The 17107-nt window shown below is 50.6% G+C and overlaps 1 long non-coding RNA gene across 1 annotated transcript; it reads right to left on the bottom strand.

Moving 5' to 3' along the window:
* Positions 1-1470: 1470 nt before the first annotated feature.
* Positions 1471-7520, bottom strand: LOC141021507 (uncharacterized). The gene is made up of 2 exons (XR_012182826.1): positions 7340-7520; positions 1471-1898 (listed from the first exon to the last, which is right to left on the bottom strand). It is a non-coding gene; the product is annotated as an uncharacterized lncRNA (long non-coding RNA).
* Between the last annotated feature and the right edge of the window lie 9587 nt (positions 7521-17107).

The following is a 17107-nucleotide window of genomic DNA, read 5'->3' as shown; positions in this document are numbered from 1 at the left end:
CAAGAGCTAACCAGGGTTAATTAGGCAGCGGGGCCCAGTAGTCAGTGAGAGAGGGGTTAGCTAGCAGGGTCATTAGTGGCTAATGACAGCGCCACGTCGGCTTCGCCAGAGTTCCGCCGGCGGCGACCAAAACGCGGCGGAGGGCATCGAGATTTTGCTACGAGGTCCGGTTTCGCGCGCGCGGAGCATCTTCGGGGAGCTGGCGGAGTGGCACATCTAGTGGTGGAGGCGGCTGGAGCTGGGGTGGCCTGCAGAGGCACCGACGATGAGCTTTGCATCGGCCGGAGCTCGGGAGCGTGCGGGGATGGCGTTGGGTTGGGTAAACGAGCTAGGCGAATAGCTAGCGGGGCGCTACGCGTTGCGGGGAGCGAGTTGGTCACGCTAGGGTGACCGTTTGGTCACCGGAGTTGCGTCAGCAACGAGCTCAGGCGGCAGCGGCTACGGTGGGCAGTGGGGCGGCATCTACGGCTCGAAATCGAAGGGGAGGAAGGAGGGAAAAGACACGTGTGCTCACGGCGTGTGCAGGGGGCGTCGAAGCGGGCTCGAGGATGGCTTGGGGTAGATGGGGCGGCGAACGCGATCTCCGGCGTGCGAGCTTGAAGGTGACGATGATGAGGACTTTGCAGCGCGTCCGGCGGCATGCGGTTCGTCGAGGAGGTCGAGAGAGTCGCGGCGGAGGTAATGGACAACACAAGGAGGCAAGGGGAGCACGGTGGCTGCGTCTACGGTTAGCGGCGGCGATGGGCACACTTGGGTGCGTGCGAGAGAGAGAACAGAGGAGGGTGATGAGCTCGAGGGAGTGAGCGAGAGGGACATGGGGCGTCGGGGGCGTCTCCAGGCGCTCAGTCGAGGGCGGGGGAGGAAGTAGGAGGTGGAAGCAGGAGGTGGCGTCCGGTGCGCGGGCGGGCGACGCAAGGCAGAGGTGGGAGACGACTGGCAGTTGCCAGTGGGCTGGGCTGGCTGGAGGAGCTGGGCCAGGTGGGCTGCCAGGTAAGTCAGGTGGGTCTCGCTCTCTTCTTTTTTTTTTTTCTGTTTTCTATTAATCTGTAACTTTAGGGCTTTATTAAAAATACCAACACTACTAGGAAAAGGCCTACTAGTGGCGCACCAGTTTTGCCTACTAATAGCGCACTACTGGTGCGCCACTAGTACCACGCCACTAGTATTAAATACTAATGGCGCACCACTGGTGCGCCATTATTATCTGGTATACTAATGGCGCATCACGCCGTGCGCCATTAGTATAGACCAACATGCGGCATTAGTGTGCCTCCCAGGGGGCGATATTTACACATGTGCTTTGCCATACTAATGGCGCACTGTGGGGTGATGCGCCATTAGTATCCTTTGGCATACTAATGGCGCACATTGGGGTGATGCGCCATTAGTATGAATATTAGGGATTTTTTTTCTTTTCTGATATTTGCACAGGTTACAAAATATATTATTGGACAGAATATAGACAGCACCACACAGCAACAGCAGATTCATCGAATACAATAGAAGATTAGTCTCTGAATACAATTCATCATATTAGTCTCCGAATTCAAAAGACCGAACAAAGATAAAACATTACAAGTCTCGAGACCGCGAGTAGCAAGTTTGTCTACACATTACAAGTCGATATCGATCATCTAAACTACCATCACATAGAAGAGAGCTGCGGTCATCACGATGAGCATCATCGCGATGAAACTGGTCTTCATCCGGTTCCTCCAACGCTCCGTCCTCTCTCCCGCTAGATAGCGCGCGTATCTAGATTCCGCCTCCGCCCTAGTGGTGTACCCTTTGTAACTGTTACCGCTGAAACGGTGAACCTGTCTCCGACACTCCTCCTAGTAGTCGTAGACTCCGGGAACCTTACCCTTGTACACGACATACGACGGCATCTCTATGCACTAGCCAAACAACAGACAATACATAAGCAATATATAAGTATGCAACAAAAGGATCGGAAGAGAAAAGCAAGACATTAATAGCACGATTCATGGTCCTACTTATAAATAGCATCGATTACATCTAAGTTGAACGACTTTCTAAACCAAAGAGACATACAAGTTCATTAAAGTTTAATTACAACATGAGCTAATCGATGTTTCAGAACTACACATAGCATCACTACTTTCGACTCGACTCATGGGACCGGAGCGTGGATGAAGCCGCCGTCTTTCGTGATGGTCATGAAGTCGCGGGCGTTGGCAGCCTGCATTTGTAGCGTGGTGTCTCTCTCACTTTTGAACGGTTGATATTTGAGGTAGAACTGCCCCGAGGTACGAAGGACATCTTGATGGATGATTTCTGCAAACTCCGACTAGATGCAAAAGAATTCTTGTCGGATGTCCGCGTCCTGGATTGCCGCCAGGCTTGCGGCCCAATCTTTGAGATTATTTGGTAGAAGAAGGTGATTATGGTCCCGTACGATCGCCCGCATGTGATGGAGGGCGTAGTAGGCATCCTTCTGACCGCCAGGCGGCTGCTTGACGCAGGGGAACATCGTATTGTGGGTGAACACGTGCCTGCTGTACCTACGAACTGGCCTCTTAAAGGTACCTCCAAATGCGGCGTAGCCAGGGAGAGCATCATCAAGAACTTTCTTGATATTTGTGTAGTCTATCTTGGAGTCACGGTCCAGGTCGAAATACGTGGCCATGGAATATTTCGGGCTTAAGAGGATGAGTGTGCAATGTGTGTCACTGCACAGAACACGGAATGTTAGAAAAAAAGAACGATCGAAATCTAAGAAATCATATGTTACGGGGACGGTTATGGGATGACTTACTCGGGAAAGTAAGGCACGAGGAAGTTATCCTTATCTGGGTTTGCCAGAATCACGCCTTCGAGGTGTGAACTCGCGACTTGCCGGTCCCCAGCGCTGCCCAAGATCTTGGCACGCATGTAGAAGGGGTCGACTATCACAATGTCCGGGGTCTTGTCTCTAATGATCCGCATCTCCATACTCAGCGAAAACAGCCGAACGAAGGTGTAGTGCAGCGGATGAAGGTTAAACATAGCAAAGATGTCATCAAACTGCAGGACGATCGTACCCCCGACGGCGCTATCCACAAGGCCCTTGCCCTCTGGCACCTTGGCCACGAAAACCGGGTATGCCACATCATTCTCTCTGAAACGCCGCTTCTCCAAAGAAAGAACACTGACATGCAGACTCCGCATAGCACCGGTTGCAGCATTGAGCATATTTGTCGGTAGCATCGCCCTACCCGCCACATGCACCCTCCTCGAGATATCCTTAGGTGAAGGTGGCCCATCCTGAGCACGGATCGTACTCGGTGCCGGCTGGCTCGCACCGGCCCTTGTTAGTCTTTTGTTTCCATCCCTTCTTCTTGACCTCCTGTAATGGGATCGAGTTCTGCTCACAGACCGCCTTCTTGAGCGTGTTGGGGCTGATAATATTTCGCACCTCAGCTATCTGAGGCTCGGTGAAGGCGGCAGCTGGAGGCGTCTCCTGAGAACTGAACGCCAGACGACGCCTGTTGCAATTGGGTTTCTCTGCCGTACCAGCTAGATCGCGGTCGTCTTTTTCAGGGTTGGGTTCTTGAGAAGGAGGCCCGCAGAACTCGTCACCGTACCCATGTTCGGCAAAGTACTTATCGACGTTGGCAAATGTACCGTCGTTGTTGTCGTCATCGTCCGGATCCTCTGCCATATGCATGTCCGGATCCTGTGCCATAGGGATGTCCGGCATGTCCGGTAGCGTTGCGGCGTTCTTGCCATGGCTTGGCGCGGGCACGACTGGCGGTCTTGTCTGTGGGGTGGTGTCCCCCGCCCCCAAACGAATCTGGCTCTTCGGCCAAAGCAGGGGCCAGCTTACGCAGGCGCTAAGGGTCATCACATCATCTTCGTCGGCTCCAGCGGGTCGAATCGGAGGTAACAACTCGTCGCAGCCTGGCAGCACCCGAACCAGTTCAACCCTATACAAGGTGGGTGGCATCGGATTACCGTGGAACATGCGGTTGCCCGGTTGAACGATTCTGCCCTTGGCGACATCGACCAATTCGCCGCCCACTAAGTGCAGGAGAGTGCAAGGAACGTCGGCGGCGCCCTGCGAAAACATGTAGGGCGTCAGGGATGCCCAGTCAAAGGCAAGGAGATGAAGTCAACGGCCGAGAGGCTTAGTTACCGTGATGCCGTCGAGCTCGGCTAATGTCGAGGCACCGCCAACGGCGGGCGTGCAACTGACGGAGGGGCCGCTTGCTGGCGAGGTGCCAGCCGGCGTACACCTGGGTGCATTAAGCTCCATCGCCCGTGCTGGCGCCGGAGACACGAATACCGCCTCCGCCGGAGATACCAATGGCGCCGCCTACGCGTTGTGCGAGTTGCTGGCCGTGAAGCTGGGAACCGGGGGAGGCCACTGTTGGCCGCCCGCAATCCACGTCGTCAGCCCCTGAATCAAGGTAGGCACCATGGCGGTGAGCGTCGTTCCCAGTTGTTGTTCCACTTGCTCTTGGACAATCTCCGGAATCCGTGCCACTTGTGCCTTGAGTTCTTGAACCTCGCGCGACTGGCTTTCCGAGCTGGTCTTTTTCTCCTTTCGCCCACCAGCGGTATAGTATGACGACCATTTTGTGGACAAGCCTTTGCCGGCCACACGACCAGCTGACGACGACTTACTGAGCTTATCCTTGTTTTTCATTACGTTCAACGCCCTATTTAAAGGGGTGTCAAAAGGGGAGCTCTGAGACGACCCCGCACTACTGCTTTCAGCCTCCTGCGGAAGGAATGTGAGCCATTTAGAAATTTGGCTTCATTAATTAGAATGCAAGCATATGGAGCTAATTACGTGGGGGTGTATTCCTTACCAGAACAAGCTCAAGCGCCCTGGTCTTCGGATCGGTGGTAAGCTCCTTTGTTACCGGGTCCTCCTTGTACCGGGCCCTGACAAAGTTCTTGGTCTGCTTGTCACGGTATTTCTCGAAGCGGGGCGGTAGGCCTTGCTCGGCACGCTCCGCGTCCTCCTTGTCCCATATAGGCTCCGCCACTCTGTAACCCCTGGGACCGAGTTGGTGGACCCCTAAGTTCAACTGTCGCATGTCTTTCCCCCACTGACTTGATTCGGAGGTTGCGCTGCTCTCGCACTTGATCTTGAACTCCTTCTAGTCATCTTCGCTGATCAAAGGATATTTCACCTTGATCTTCTCATAACTATCACCTTTTTCAATCATTGCCTTCACCGTGCTTCTCCAAGTAGACAGGGCCGTGCTCATCCTCATGAGGGCGGCACTGTTCTCTTTATTCCCTGTGAGGCGTTTGTTTGCAAAGTCAGCGGGGAACTTGTATCGTTCGTGCAGCTTCGTGAAGAGGAGGCTGCGCAAATTCCCTCGGTCCTTATGCCTTAGGTTCTCGGTGTTGATCGAGACGGTGCTCCGGAGAATGCACCCGAGCTGAAACGAGTACCCCTTGACTAATTCTTTGGGCGCCGTTGGATGCCGGTCGGAGTTCACTTCAGTAAATTCCTCCTTGACGGTGCCGAGCACGCTCGGGCGCCGGTCCTTCCGTTGCCTCTTCGGTTGGCTGCCATCTGTGCATGCCCCGCCATCATCAGTGGTGGCATCCTCGGCGGCACCATCAGTGGTGTCATCCCCGATGCCACTAGGGGTTGTGTAGTCAGGATCGGTGTCTTTCGCGGCGTCCTCATAGCAGTGAGGTTCTTCCTCTAGCTCTTGGGACAGCTCCCAGAATTGCTTGCCGCCCGAACCGCCGGCCTCATCGTTGTGGGCCATGTTTCGCTCTAAATAGGAAAAAAGTTTGGTCAAAAAGTTGGTTATTGTCAAGGAACAAGATCATGGTCTCATCATTTAGGGTTTGCCGACACCGAGGCATCCTAAAAGCTAAGCTTTTATCATTTAGGGTTTGTCGACGCCGAGGCACCCTAAAATCCTAAGCGTACATCATTTAGGTTCTCATCGACACCGAGGCACCCTAAAAGCCAAGGTTTTATCATTTAGGGTTTGTCGACGCCGAGGGACCCTAAATGCTAAGTTAAGTTTTCATCATTTAGGGTTTATCGATGCCGAGGCACCCTAGGTTGACTGATATATATGGGTATCTTCTAATAATATGCCCTACTTAATTAAGGACAAACACCAAGAGACAGTAAACATATCACACTTCTATATGTATAACACAAGAGGCAGTAGATCCTACTTAATTAAGTACTAAGATACCCCGACCCATGCATTAGTCGCAAGTACCGCATATCTCCTATTTTTAGCAAAGTCATGCTAAAATTCACGGAAAATTTCAGCATGACCTTTGCTGAAAATAGGACATATGGAGTACCCGAATTTGCCGGAACGGAAGTTAATCGACATTCCGGCAAACTCAAGGGCCTCTCGGGGTACCTGCAAAATCATCACGACACGATGGTCGGAGACAAAACCTAGCAAACTAGCAATTGATGGATCAACACGTAAAACATGTCCAATAAGAGCATATAATTCAACAACTCCACTGAAAATGAGAGCTGAAAGATGCAGGGAGCACAAACAGCTCAGAAAAATCAATCCATCTAGCATTTCAGGTTTTGCTAGAAATACCTTTAACATCAGTATCAGTATGATTATAGAGTCAACATCAGTATGATTTATAGAATCAAATACCTTCAACGAGGGATATGAATAATTTTCATTTTTATATTTTAAGAACTATAAATAAACCATCCAGTAAGTATAATCAAGGTAATCAACCATTCCCATAAAACAAGACAAGTTTTATTCAGTACTGCTAATATGGTTGGGGATTACTATGAACATGTGGCAAGACTACTTTGATAACAAGGGCCACTAGTTGGCCAGTAGTTGAACTAGCAGCTTGGCCATCACTGATGCCACGCACTGCTGTGACAGCTCTCAGCAGTAACCTCCAAGGCTCCGACAACCGACACAGATAACCTGTCTCAAAGATGAGCCTCAAGACAAGCTTCGCATTCTACTTTATGCTTCATTGAAGTTCAGAGAACTCTCCAAAAGAAAGGTTCAGGTGCCAATTGGTATCAGTTAAAGCCAGCAATGTAAAATGATCTACAACCTTATGTAAAGTGCCAACTCCAAAGATTTCTTTTTCACAGCTTTTATATTATTTCTAGAAGCAACACAGCAGGGTTAAACACCAGAATCTTGAGTTTAATTTTTTCCAGAATTTTAGAGGCCCCACAAATTCAGTTCAGGTATTTTATACCATGTTAAAGACAGTAAAGTACAGAGGTTTAGCCCTGGTCCTTAGATTCAGTTTCCTAATCTTTTTGTTTTCTACAAAGATATTCCCAACCTTCATGATGCTGGTAAGAAAAGAGCTACTCTCTGAATCTTTTATCTATTAATACCTGTAAATTAGCACTCTGATGCTGGCCTTGACAAATGATCCCACCATGTTATTTGCTGGAATCTGCAAAATGATCCCACTATGTTGACAAATGATCCCACTATGTTGTTATACTTGAGAACACTGTAACAAAATCAAAACCACAATAAACAGTGGTCAGATATAACAGTTACAATTACACAAAGCATCTGCATAAACACATACTTCATCTATCAAGTATAACTCTGTCAAGCCAAGAAGTTATGAGCTGTTCATGGAAGCCTTTGATCATAATATCTAAAGGCATAGACAAAATCTACAAGCAGTCAACAAAAAGGTCACACGCACCCACTCAGAGGAACATCGTATTTAAATCTAGAAAATGAAGATGATCCATTTCTACATGGAATCAATCAAGTACAGAGCTATGCCACATACTAGGGATATCACCCACACACAAAAAATCAGTGCTTTAGGGATATGAAACAGTTATCTGGTGGGAAGACTGTTGCTGCACTGGCATTGCTGTTTGCCATTCACAATTTTAGGCAATCGCCATTCTACATAATGGATGAAGTCGATGCAGCTATCATACAGGCACGGTGGCAACTGGTCTATGATGCTGGTCTGAGGGCAACAGCAGCAGAGTTGCAGTGGCAGCAACAACAGCGGGATGAGGCTATGGTGCACAGCAGGGGCGCGCGCGACAGGACCAATAGTGGGACGCAGACACGCATGGGTGGCCGGGCGGCTGCGGGCACGGAGAGCGCGTTCCAGGGGCGAGGTAGGGCGTGGCCCAGGAAGGCACGGGCGCGCGGGGGGGGGGGGGTGCCGTAGGGGTGCGGACGGATGCGGCCAGGGCCCGTGGGAGCGCAGCCAGGAAAGTGGAGAGCGAAGCTCTGCCGCGACGGCCTAGCCCGTGGGACTTCTACGCCGAGGGATTCGAAGGGGAAAGGCGGGGCATCGGCAGAGGGGCTCACCGCAGAGGCACACAGAGGCACGGGAGTGACTAGGAGCAGTAGGGGATGCCCAAATCGAGGAAGATCGCCGGCGACCGAAGGTTGAAGACGATCCCGATCCGGTCGACGCAGAGGCGCCTAACTCTAACGGTCGAAGCAGAGGCGCCTAGCTCAGCGTCGCGTGGCCTGGCAGAGCTGAGGTAGAGGCGATCGTCGTCTCCTCCTCCTCCTCGTCCTCCTCCTGGTCCTCCTCCTTCGGCTCGGGGCGCGGGGGCGGCGGCGGTGGAGTCCGGCGGGGGTCGGGGCGGCGGCGTCGTGGGTCGGGGCAGCGCGCGAGTGGATCTGGCGAGGGAGAGGGATGAAGGGGATCTGGCGAGGGAGAGGGAGGAATTAGCTAGGGGGAAGCTTACTAATGGCGCACCGCAGCGGTGCGCCATTAGTATGTTTTTTTAGATAGCAATGGCGCACCCACGATCGGTGCGCCATTAGTAATCTTTTTTTATATAGCAATGGCGCACCAGCCAGAGGTGCGCCATTAGTAATCTTTTTTTTATATAGCAATGGCGCACCAGCCAAAGGTGCGCCATAATTAATTTTTTTATTATTATTTTTGTTGCATCTAATAATTTTTTAGAAAATGAATATGAATATGAAACAGTAATAATTTTTTATAAAAACAGTAATAATTTTTTTAAAATATCATCAAATTTGTTATTTGAAAATATTTATGAATATGAAAAAATATCATCAAATTTATTATTTGAAAATATCATCAAATTTGTTATTTGAAAATATAATCAAATTTGTTTTTTTTGCAATTTTAGTTGCATTCATTTGTGATGGTGGAGCGGGCCGGGGAGGGTGCGGGGAAGGGGTGCGGTGGGTCGTCGGCGGCGGTGGAGCGGGGGAGGGTGCGGTGGGTCGTCGGCAGCGGTGGAGCGGGGGAGGGTGCGGGGGGTCGGCGGCGGCGGCCGGTGGAGCGGGGGAGAGGGTGCGGGGGGTGCTCGGCGGCGAGGGGAACCGGATCTGGCGAGGTGGGATAGCGATCGAGATGGAGGGGGATCGAGATCGAGTGTCCATGAAATTTAAAAATATTCATGAGTTCAAAAAGTGCCCATGAAATACAATCGAGAAATGAAGGCTACAATTTAAATACGATCGATCTTAGATAGCTATCTGTTCACAATTTTCTTGCCCTTATTTTTCTTAAATGGAGTTCTTCTCTTGAACGAACGTCCTTTAGGTAGGGTGGTCCTGCTTCTTCTTGTGGTGTATGCTGATACTTCATCGTCGTCGTCATGTTCCATCTTCGGGTCGCCGTACTTGTCGAAGTCTTGCTCATTGGCGACTCCATCCATTCTGATGATCTTCTTTTTGCATCTCCTCACGACAACACGACTGGGCTTTGACGGGTCGGTAATGGAGAAGCATTGGTCCACTTGGGAAGCCAGTACCCATGGCTCATTTTTGGCGGTGACGTTCGCGCCTACGGTCTTGGATTTGGCTTCGGGTATAACCATGGTGGTGAAATACTGGCCTTCTTTTATGACGCTCTTGGCCCATCTGACACGGAACATCGGGACCTTCTCTCCAGCGTAGCTCAGCTCCCAGATCTCGTCGATCCTTCCGTAGTATCTGTCCTTGTCGTTACCGGTGTAGCATAACATCGTTACCCCAGAGTTCTGATAACCATCGCTCTTCATGTCATTGTCCTCGGTGTAGAATGTGTAGCCGTTGATATCGTACGCCTCATACGTCATCAGGTTGTGATCGGCGCCCTGTGACAAGGCGAATATGAGTTGTTCTTCCGCGGAAGAATCCTCATGTAAAGGGTACGACAGAAGCTTCTGCTTGAACCAACGCGTGAAACATGAGTTGTGCTCTTTGATTATATCTCCGTCCGTCCTCTGTTGGCCTTGGTCATTGTACGTCTTCTCAATAAAGGTTTTGTGCTCTACCACCCAAGGATTGACCACGTCTATCTGTTGTAGCGCGACTAGGTTTGCTCTTTCAAAGTCGGCGAGTCGACCCTCGAAGTCGACATGCATTTCGCGGCGACCCTCACGTCAGGCTCTGATACCAAAGCTGTCAGGACCCCGATCCTAAGTCACACCGATCTAGCATGTAACACATCATATCACTTTGCGGCCTCACGCACGGTATTCCCATGGGTGCCACCATACCTGGCCCGGGACCGTTTGTGCCTTTTGGCTCACGTATATGATACTGTCGCTAGCACCCATATGACAGAGAACCCGGGCCGACATGCCTAGTCATGAACCCAAAGTGGCACTAACTTACGGGGACATGCATACATGAACCAGCATCGAACATGTCGGTCATCAGCGTGTGAATCCGGACTGTAGCAACTGGGCTAACAGGACTCCGGGAACCCGGGCTGTAGCAGGCTAGCAGGACTCGGAAGTCACCGCATGACATTTCCCCGAAGGGACAGACACAGGAATGAAGTGGATCACATGCCGGCCAGTCTAGGTGTTCCGGAGCAGTAGTAACTGGGCTAGCAGGACTCCGGTAAACCGGGCTGTAGTAGACTACCATGGCTAGTTGGAAGCACTAGACTACATTTCCCCGTAAGAGAGGCTACCAAGGATAGACAACTAGGTTGTCGGATCCCACACATACCAAGCATTTCAATCATACACACAATATGCTCGATATGTGTAAATATAACATGGCATCACAACAAAACTCTACGACTCAAAGTATTTATTCATTAGGCTCCGAGGAGCCAAGTATTACAATCATGGGTCTCATGACCCAACATTCAAGTCATACTAGCAATGTGCACAAGCGGAAGCTTAACTTGTCTGAGTACAGAAAACTACAAAAGAAAAAACTGAGAAGCCTGGCTATCTACAAGACCGTGCCGAGGGCACAAGATCGTAGCTGAGGTAACAAGCTAAATGTCGAAGTCCACGCGGAACTACTAGAAAAACTGAAGTCTCTCTGCAAAAACATAAATTAAGCAAACGTGAGTACAAATGTACCCAACAAGACTTACATCAGAACTAACTACATATGCATCGGTATCAACAAAGGGGGTGGTGGAGTTTAACTACAACAAGTGGAGCGGGGTCATATTTCAGGGCCCAACATGTGGTAGTAGCTTTTCATGGATCACAAACACAGAGCTCAGTTCCTGAGGACGGTTTCAATGAGACAACCCACCATGTACTCCTACATGGCCTCTCACCGCTATCTTTACCAAATCGTGTTCACACACTTAGCTCACACACAGTAGGACATGTTCATCACCATTCCAATTCATCCCCGATGAATCAGACCTGACTCAACTCTAAGCAGTAGCAGGCATGACAAACAAGCATGAATGGGTAGGCACATCAGGGCTCAAACAACTCCAACTCATTCTAGTGGGTTTCATCTATTTACTGTGGCAATGACAGGTCATGCAGAGGAAAAGGGGTTCAACTACCATACCATGTAACAGTTGAATCGTTGTTGTCCTAATGCAGTAAAAGAGACCAGGAGCGAGAGAGTGGGATTGTATCGGAATGGACAAGGGGGATTTGCTTGCCTGGCACTTCTGCAGATAGCATTGAGTCTTCATTAGTGTCAACGATCACATTGTCGGAACAACGTCTACCGAGGGGGAACAACACCGGCAAACAGAGAAGAAACACGATCAATGCAATGCACAATATGATGCATGATCATGACATGGCAGTATGCTGTGATTTGAGCTAATGCAGCTAGCAACAGAAGGGTTTGAGTTGATTTGAACCAAGGGTTCAAATTCAAACTCAAGTTATGAATTTATAAAGTGCATTATCATGTTTTGATATGAACAACATGGTTAAATTGCTTTATCATGCATGAAACTAGTACCAAAGGATAGATTGGATTTTTCTGATCATTTTTCATATATAAATCTTTTCATTTGGAGTTACGGTTGATTTTCTATCATTTTTAGAAGTTTAGGAAATTTTCTGGATTTTCTAATTATTTAGAATTAAACTAATTCCACAAAATGCATTAATGCATCAGCACTACGTCAGCATGACATAAGCGAGTCAATGGAGGACGGTCCAGGTCAAACCTGATGTGTGGGGTCCACCAGTCAGTGACCTAGTGCTGGTTAGTGTCGCTGACAGGTGGGGTCGGGTCAATAGCCACGTCAGCAAGTCAGCACTTACGTGTGGGGTCGGTCAACGAGTTCTGCCGGCGGCGACCAAAACGCGGTGGAGGGCATCGGGATTTTGCTACGGGGTCCGGTTTGGTGCGCGGGGAGCATCTACGAGGAGCTGGCGGAGTGGCACATCCAGTGGTGGAGGCGGCTGGAGCTGGGGTGGCCTGCAGAGGCACCGACGAGGAGCTTTGCGGCGGCCGGAGCTCGGGAACGTGCGGGGATGGCGTTGCGGTGGGTAAAGGAGCTAGGCGAAAAGCTAGCAGGGCGTTACGCGTTGCGCGGAGCGAGTTGGGCATGCCAGGGTGACCGTTTGGTCACCGGAGTTGCATCAGGAACGAGCTCAGGCGGCAGCGGCTATGGTCGGCAGTGGGGCGGCGTCTACGGCTCGAAATCGAAGGGAAGGAAGGAGGGAAAAGACGCGTGTGCTCACGGCGCGTGCAGGGGGCGTTGAAGCGGGCTCGAGGACGGCTTGGGATAGACGGGGCGGCGAACGCGATCTCCGGCGTCCGAGCTTGAAGGCGACGATGATGAGGATGTTGCGGCGCGTCCGGTGGCGTGCAGTTCTTTGAGGAGGTCGAGAGAGTCGCGGCAGAGGTAATGGACAACACGGGGAGGCGAGGGGAGCACGGTGGCTATGTCTACGGCGAGCGGCGGCGACGGGCGCACTCGGGTGCGTGCGAGAGAGAGAACAGAGGAGGGGGATGAGCTTGAGGGAGTGAGCAAGAGGGACCAGGGGGTCGGGGGCGTCTCCAGGCGCTCGGTCGAGGGCGGGGGAGGAAGCATGATGTGGAGGTAGGAGGTGGCGTCCGGTGCGCGCGCGGGCGACACGCCTCTGCCTTCTGGCAGAGGTGGGAGACGACGGCCGACTGGAGGAGCTGGGCCAGGTGGGCTGCCAGGTAAGTCAGGTGGGTCTGTCTCTCTTCTTTTATTTGTTTTTGTTTTCTATTAATCTGTAACTTTAGGGCTTTATTAAAAATACCAAAACAAACTCAAAATTCATGAAACTGCTCAAGGCTACTGTTTGGAATAATTCCAACAGTAAACAATGTAGTTCATGAATATTTTGACATTTAAAATAAAATATAGCATTTAAATGTCCAAATGCAAATAACAATGATTTAATCCAGTGACCTTATGATGTCCTAGAAAAGTGTGCACCATTTTTGTCAGAGGATCTAGACCAAGGCAAAGATGATGAACATTTTTGAAGGGCATTTCAGGTTCATTGGAAAAGTATTTTAGTAAACCCTAGTTGGATTAAGAGGGTGCTGGGGGTTCTGTCATCACCATTTATAGTTTCTGAGTGAAAGTAAACATGATGCATGGAGATTATTCAATGAGAGGAAAGACTAAGCTAGGGTTGTGACGGCCTTTGAATCCGCTCATACTACTCCATCCATCACTGTTTATAGAGCGCGCTTCAGAAAAAGAGAGCATCTCTGGGACCAAGGCGACTAGCGATCGGCCTGAAAAATAGCATTGGTAGTTATAGCACGGCGTCTATTACTAGAGGAAATAATGCGTACACAAATGCATGCAGTGCTTCCACCCCGGGTACACACATGCATGCACTTACTCCACTCCGTAGTACTACATCGAGAGAAAATTGCGGTTACCATGCCCTAATTAATTGAGCATTAAACCAAATGCGTCTAAAGTCTCTCTGGTGGTCGAAATGCATTGAGAGAAATGCATCATAATGAAGCGCGCCATGTAACTGTGATGGAGGGACGAATAGTATGAAGGTGCAAAACCAAGTACGCGTATGGCCAGTCGGTCAACGCACCTCCACTTGGCGTATCACTGACATGTGGGACCGGAGTGTGAGCAAACCTATTGAGGGAGTCCTAGACTAAGGGGTCCTCGGACGTCCGGCCTGTTATCCATGGGTTGGACTGGTGGGCTGTGAAGACACGAAGGCCGAAGACTGTACCCGTGTCCGGATTGGACTCTCCTTGGCATGGAAGGCAAGCTTGGCGATCAACTATGAAGATTCCTTCCTATGTAACCGACTCTATGTAACCCTAGATCCCCCCGCTGTCTATATAAATTGGAGGGTGTAGTCCGGAAAGCATATACTCATTACCATAGTCATATAGGCTAGACTTCTAGGGTTTAGCCATTACGATCTCGTGGTAGATCAACTCTTGTAATACTCATATTCATCAAGATCAATCAAGCAGGAAGTAGGTTATTACCTCCATAGAGAGGGCCCGAACCTGGGTAAACATCGTGTCCCCTATCTCCTATAACCATCGACCCTAGACGCACAGTTTGGGACCCTCTACCCGAGATCCGCTGGTTTTGACACCGACATTGGTGCTTTCATTGAGAGTTCCACTGTGCCGTCGATGAAAGGTTCGATGGCCGCTTCGATCATCTATAGTGACGCTGTCCAAGGAGAAACCTTCCTCCCCGGACAGATTTTCGTATTTGGCGGCTTCGTACTGCAGGCCAACTCGCTTGGCCACCTGGAGCAGATCGATAGCTACACCCCTGGCCACCAGGTCAGATTTGGAAGCTTGAACTACGTTGCGGATATTCATGGAGACCTGATCTTTAATGGATTTGAGACCGCGGCAATCGCTCCCCCTCGCTCCGATGAACACGACTTAAATTTGTCATCAGACCATATTCAGGAGATGGTTCCTATAACTGCTACGGCCTTAGATCCGGAGCAGATTGCGCCATCCGAAACCGCAGAATCCGCGACGTTGGAGCCGCACATGGACTCAACACCTTGCAATGTCTGCGTCAACGGAATTCCGGACTCGTCTCCGGCTATAAGTTCCGAACCACGCACGCCTGCGGGCGCAGAGCTGGATCGGTTATCGATCTTCGAGTTCAGCGCTGCAGATATCTTCCAACACACACCCTTGGGTGATGTTCTAAATTCATTAAAATACATGTCCTTGGCGGGGGACTCACAGCCGAACTATGTCCGGTTCTAGCTAGAGGCTGATAATGGAGAATTTTGCTTCCCACCCGCCACCCACTTCATAGCCACTGTCGAGGACTTAACCAACATGCTTGATTATGGCTCCGAAGACATCGATAGTATAGACGACGACACCGATAAGGAGCAAGGCCAAGACCCGCCATTCATGGGATGTGGAATGGCCACCTCTTCGTACGACGTGTACATGGTTGATACACCTAAAAAAGATAGCGAAGATGACAAAGAAGACCCCGTTGAGAATAAACCTCCTGAGACACAGTCTAAGTACCGGCGCCTTAAACGCCGCTGTTAGTCACATCGCAGCAACGCTGGCACCGGAGAAAATAGTACCCCGGACGACGCCGAAAACAATGAAGACCCTGTTGGAGCAAGATCCGAACAGGAGGAAAAGGAAAACGGGCAAGCTAGCCCTGATGAACAGGCCTTGCCCAGCGACAATTCGAAGGACGACAACTACCTTCCGCTCACCGAAGATGAGGTAAGCCTCGGCGACGAAGACTTCATCGTACCCGAAGAGCCCCTCGAGCAGGAGCGCTTCAAGCGCAAGCTAATAGCTACTGCAAGGAGCCTGAAAAAGAAGCAGTAGCAGCTTCAAGCTGACCAAGACCTACTCAACGATAGATGGACCGAAGTCCTGGCCGCCGAAGAATACGGCCTTAGTGGCCTAGCCAAAAGCTACCCGAAGCATAGATTGCTACATCAGTTCGATGACGAGGCGTTGGAGCCCGTACCATCATCACACAATGTGGCAGGTCGTCGACAACTCTGTCCGGATAAAGAGGCAACTCAAGCCGAACACCAGACCGCCCCACCTCGCCGTAAAGGTAAGAATAACGCAGTTCACGGTTGTCCAGACGACCTTCAGCGGGACTTGGACAGTAGAGCAGGACATGCAAAATCGATATACGGACCACGAGGGCACTCCCAGACACGCGACGATGGTTACCTATCCGGACGTGACAAACCCAGACACGCCCGAGCCGAAAATAGCAAATGGAATCCTTCGGAGTTACGTCGCAGTGTGGCACAACATAGAGACGCCGCACACCCTCTCTGCTTTACAGATGAAGTAATGGACCATGAATTCCCCGAGGGATTCAAGCCCGTCAATATTGAATCATATGACGGAACAACCGATCCCTCAGTATGGATCGAGGATTTTATTCTCCACATCCATATGGCTCATGGAGACGACCTCCACGCCATTAAATATCTCCCACTAAAGCTAAAAGGGCCAGCTCGGCACTGGTTAAATAGCCTGCCTGAAAATTCCATAAGCAGCTGGGAGGACTTGGAAGAGGCCTTCCTCGACAACTTCCGAGGAACATATGTCCGGCCACCAGATGCCGATGACGTAAGTCACATTGTCAAGCAGCCCAGAGAGTCAGCCAGGAAGCTCTGGACTCGGTTCTTAGTCAAAAAGAACCAAATCGTCGACTGTCCGGACGCGGAAGCCCTTGCGGCTTTCAGACACAGTGTCCGAGACGAATGGCTTGCACGCCACCTCGGTCAAGAAGGACCTAAATCCATGCCAACCCTCACTGCTCTGATGACCCGCTTTTGCGTGGGAGAAGACAGCTGGCTCGCTCGTAGAAGCAACAGCGCCAGCGACCCGGGCACTTCCGAAATCCGAGACGGCAACTGCAAGCCACGACGAAGCAAATACAACAGTGGCAATGATAATGAAAGATCACGCGACACAGC

This window comes from Aegilops tauschii, chromosome 4 (assembly GCF_002575655.3).
Source record: "Aegilops tauschii subsp. strangulata cultivar AL8/78 chromosome 4, Aet v6.0, whole genome shotgun sequence".
NCBI lineage: Eukaryota > Viridiplantae > Streptophyta > Magnoliopsida > Poales > Poaceae > Aegilops > Aegilops tauschii.
Note: the sequence above shows the minus strand (reverse complement) of the source record. Positions and strands in the feature narration are given on the sequence as shown.